The sequence below is a fragment of the Coptis chinensis genome, chromosome 2, assembly GCF_015680905.1.
Source record: "Coptis chinensis isolate HL-2020 chromosome 2, ASM1568090v1, whole genome shotgun sequence".
Taxonomy (NCBI): Eukaryota; Viridiplantae; Streptophyta; class Magnoliopsida; order Ranunculales; family Ranunculaceae; genus Coptis; species Coptis chinensis.
In genome coordinates, this window is record NC_141457.1 from 37,627,808 (window position 1) to 37,633,285 (window position 5,478).

The window sequence follows — 5,478 nt, forward strand, 5'->3', positions numbered from 1 at the left end:
TGCATGATGGGGGGTTGAGTGGTCACTTTAGGATCATAAAGACCATTGCCTATATTAGAGAGAAGTACTTTTGGCCTACTATGCGTAGAGATATTAACCGGTTTATTGAGCGATGTTATGTGTGCCAGACAGCGAAATGTAAGCACACTAATGCTGGTTTGTATACTACACTTCCGATTACCGACAAACTTTGAGTTGATGTCTCCATGGATTTTGTGTTGGGTTTACCACGTTCTACACACGGAAATGATTCTATATTTGTGGTTGTGGATCATTTCTCCAAGATGGCTCATTTCATTCCCTGCACTCGTACTACAGATGCTGCACAGGTTGCTCATTTATACTTTCGTGAGATAGTTCGTTTGCATGGTTTACCTCGCACTATCACTTCTGACAGAGATGTCAAGTTTACTAGCTATTTTTGGAAAACATTATGGAAGCTTTTTAAGAGTAAGCTCCAATTTTCTATAGCTTTCCACCCACAGACTGATGGGCAGACTGAGGTTGTAAATTGTAGTTTGGGTGACCTATTGAGGTGTTTGATTGATGATAATCCCAAATCTAGGGAGTTTGTTCTAGCACAAGCAGAGTTTGCTTATAGTAACTCTGTCAACCGTTCTACAGGCCTTTCTCCTTTCATGATTGTAACTGGCATGACTCCTCTTACCGTTCTTGATCTTGCTCTTATTCCATCGACTGTTCCTGTTTGTGCAACTGCAGAGGAATTTGCTTCCCGGATTCACCTTATTTATGAGGATGTCAAGAAGCGTTTGGAGAAATCATATGCCATGTACAAGACTAATGTAGACAAACACAAGTGCTTGGTGACTTTCGAGGTTGGTGATTTGGTGATGGTTTATTTGAGAAAAGAACGTCTGCCTTCATCTCACAAGTTAATAATGTGACGATTTGGCCCATTTCCCATTGTCGCCCGTCATGGAGAAAATGCTTATGAATTGGACCTCCCTCCCGAGATGCGTATATCTCGCACTCATAATGTAGCGGATCTCACTCCTTTTGTTGGCAATAGTATTCCACCTATTCACCTACCTGTAGATCATAATGTTGTTCCTGCTACTGCTACAGATTGGATTGAAACTGTCATTGATGTCTCTACTACTACGACTCACCAGGGTACTTATGATCGTTATTTGGTGAAGTGGTGTGACCGTCCATTCTCAGAAAATTCATGGATTTCTGATGTTGCATTTCAACTCATGGATCCTACTTTATACCAAAAGTACAAGGACTTAATCTTGAGGACAAGCTCTTCTCAAGCTGGGGGGATTGATGCGAGGACGTAATAGATTATCATGTGCACAACACGTGCATAATGCTACAGCTATAGTTTATCTTTTATTCTATTTCTATTTTAAATCCTTAGTTAATTAGAATTAGACTAGCTTCTATTTTAGTTTCCCAAGTTCTATTATGATTAGGATTTGTTAACTAGTTCTCTATATAAGCAGATGTAAACCTTAAGATTTTCAGACTTGATTTATTATTAGATTGAATTTATGAAATTTGTTTTTATTCATTAAACCCTAGTTTTGGGTATTTTTATACATTGTGTATTTATTGTTCTTGCTTCCGCGACAAAGATACATCAACGTCTCTCTGTCTGGTCGTCCGTTTGAGGATGGTAGGAGGAAGAGTGCAGCAACTTGGTTCCCACCATAAAAAGGAGAGGTCCAGAATTGACTAAGGAAAATAACATCTCTATCACTAACAATTGTTAGAGGCATTCCATGGAATTTGTAGATCTGATAAAAAAACACTTGAGCGATATCCTTAGTTGTGTAAGGATGAGTCAAGGCAATGAAATGCCCATACTTTGTAAATCTATCAACCACCACCAGGATATAGTCTTTTCTTTCTAATTTTGGAAGTCATTCTATAAAATCCATGGCGATATCATGCCATGGTGTTTCTGGGATAGGCAAAGGCTGCAACAAACCAGGATAAGGAACACGGTTACTTTTGCTTAGCTGACACACATCACAACACGCTACCCATTGTCTCACATCCTTTTGTAAATTTGGCCAAAAGAACTATTGTTCCAACCTCTTTGCAGTAGCGCATATGCCAGAGTGCCCACCAACACCAGTTGAATGTAATTCCTCCCATAGATTCTGCCTCAACATACCACTACTTCCCACGTATAGCTTACCATCATGGCTTAACACTTGGTGTGCATAGGAGTAGCCTTGGTGACTGTTAGCATTAATTAGTAATTCTGTAATCAAGTTTTGTGTTGTAACGTCTCCTCCCATACTCTCAAGGAGTTCTTGCATCCAAACTGGTTGTAGACAACTTAAAGCTGCATATGAACCTTCTTCATCATTAGCTCTGGACAACCCATCAGCTACTACATTATCTACACCCTTTTTTAATGTGATCTCATAATCATATCCCAACAATTTTGATAACCATTTATGCTGGAGAAGTGTAGAAATACGTTGCTCGAGGAGAAACTTAAGGCTTTTGTGATTTGTTCTAATTAAGAAATGGCGGCCATATAAGTAAGATCTCCATCTGTTAACAACATAAATGATAGCCCATAGTTCCTTTTCATAGGTAGAAAGACCAAGCTTCTATGGTGGTAACGCCTTACTCAGAAAAGCTATGGGTTTTCTTTCTTACATCAAGACAGCTCCAATGCCACTATTACAAGCATCTGTTTCCAAAACAAAAGGTTTATCAAAGTCCGGAAGAGCTAGAACTGAAGTCTGAATCATGGCATGTTTCAGCTTTAAAAATGCATCTTCCGCACCTTTGTTCCAGTGAAACTTATCTTTCTTAAGTAATTCAGTCAAAGACTTCGCGATGGTCCCATAATTCTTCACAAATCTTCTATAGTCTTTGGAAACCTCGAAGAAAACCTAGAAGCGCTTTATAGTCTTTGGAATAGGCCAGTCCTTCATACCATCTACCTTGATTGGATTAGCCGAAATACCCTGATCCGAGATAATATGTCCCAAATACTCCAACTTTGGCTGAGCAAAAATACACTTGGATTTCTTCGCGTACAATTGGTGCTTTCTTAATATCATAAATACGGCTTCCAAATGTCTAACATGCTCCTCCAAATTCTTGCTATATACCAGGATGTCATTGAAAAAGACTAAAACAAACTTCCATAAATAATCCTTGAACATATCATTCATAAGGCTTTGGAAAGTAGCAGGTGCATTTGTAAGTCCAAAAGGCATCACTTTGAATTCATAATTGCCTACATGTGTACTAAAGGCCATCTTATGAATATCAAGCTTGTAAGCCCGTATCTGAAAAAATCCCGCTCGTAGATCAAACTTTGTAAATATAACTGATGTGAGGACACATGATGATTAGCATGTGCCACGTACATGCTTACATATTTCTATTATTTAAACTAATTGTTTCTTTTTAGGAATAGAGTTTGGTTTTCTATTTGGTTTCTAATTAGGAATTAGGAATAAGAATAAGATGGTTTCCAATTAGGTTTAGTAGTTGTTTTCTTATATAAAAGCATTTAGGCCTTCATTGTTAGATAGTTATCATGGAATATTAATTCTTTGTGAATTGTTCTTCATATTTGAAGGTTTAAACCCTAGATTTAGGTGTTTGATTTATTAAATCTTATTAATGTTCATCCATTGTTGAAACTTCGGCCAACAAGATACATCAAATTTGGTATCAAGAGCCAATCGATTTTTGGGAATTTTTTTTTAAAAGGAAACAATGTTCACGAGTATTGTTCATCGCGGGGTACTGTTCACACTATTCACTACAGAAAGAGGAAAAAAAACTTTCTTCAATTTCAACAACTTTCTTGGTTATTTTGCTATGGCAAATCAAGAACGAGGTCGTGGTATACCTCCCGGAGTTAATACAAGGCTTAATCGAGTAGAAGACGCGGTTTTGGATATGCAATAGATGATGCAGAATCAGAAAAGCAAAGCAAAAGCAATTGATGTTGGGCAGACTTTAGAGATTGAGAAGGTAGTAGATGACAACTTACCTACCCAAGACTCCAATCTTGATATTGACTCTTCCAATTCGTCAAGCTCCTCACTTCCTCCACTCTTGCATCATCGCCATCATGCACCCTCACACCATAACTCCTCAGCTTCAACTTATAATTCTAAATTTGTCGATTTGGGTGTTTATCACAACCCCAAACAACAACAAATAGACATTCCCAACAGAGAGGAATCACCTTTGACCCCATCATCTCCTATTCGAAAAGATCGGCGTCATCTTCCTCCCATTAATCCTTTTCATGACAAGGCATTACAAACTCAGATCTACTATCAATTACCTCACCGTCAAGGTAGAAATCAGCAAGGTGGTGGCCAAAATCAGCAAGGGAAACGAGGAAGACAACACGTAGAAGAGAAACTAGGAAGAGATGTTCGACGGGAAAAAGATGAACTCCTTCCTGGTCGTGCACTTCCCCATCGAGCCCAAAAATGAAATACTAATGGGCCAGCAGGTCAAGCCCATGTTTTTAATAATAGGTCATACCACCAACAACATCGACGTCCCAACCATGGTCCAACCCAAGACCATGATTTGTTTGATTCTCCACTAAGTACACTGCGATGAAATCGCCGCCAACCACGCTGTAATGCTCCTGATTTTTATCAGCCAGATCCTTCAAATTCTTCATCTGGTCCTTCTCCACCGCGTCATGGTAATCACAATAATCAAAACCAAAGGTGTGGGCAACACCACAATTGGCAAAATAATACAGGTAATTTTTATATTAATAATCTTTTGCGAATTTTGGAGAAAACTCAAATGGGTGATATACGTTTAGATGTGCTTAAATTTGATGGCAAATTAATGCCTGATAGCTTTGTGGATTAGTTGAATAAGATTGAGAAAGTCTTTGATTATAAGAATATGACGGTCCCAAGTGTGTTAAATTGGTGGCTACTAAATTAACGGGTTATGCACTTGTTTGATGGGATGAATTACAATTAACTCGTGAACAGGCAGGCCGTCACAAAATTACTACATGGAACAAGATGCACTATGAGTTAAAGAAAGAATTTATTCCTTATGACTATGAAAGGGATTTGTTCATGCGTCTTCTAAACTTGAAACAAAGACTTCAAACTGTGACTGCATATACTAAGGAGTTTCTTTTGTACTCGAGCTGACTTGTCTGAGTCCGTGGATCAAAAAATTGGGAGATATTTGAATGGTTTACGGAACTCAATTCGAAAGGAATTAGCTTTCAAGGATATTTATGATATGTCTGACGCCATTAAATATGCCCTCAAAGCTGAAAAATTGCTCTACTCTTCTCATTACACTACTGCTAGTGCCACTCTTATTGCCTCTTCTTCTAAACCACCCTCTCCTACTAGACTGGGTCCTGCTACATGCTACAAGTACAAAGAGATTGGACATGTTCGTAGCGACTGCCCTAAACGCAAGCGCGTTGGTTTAACATAGGATGAGGATCATCTCACTCTTCTTGAGGCAGAA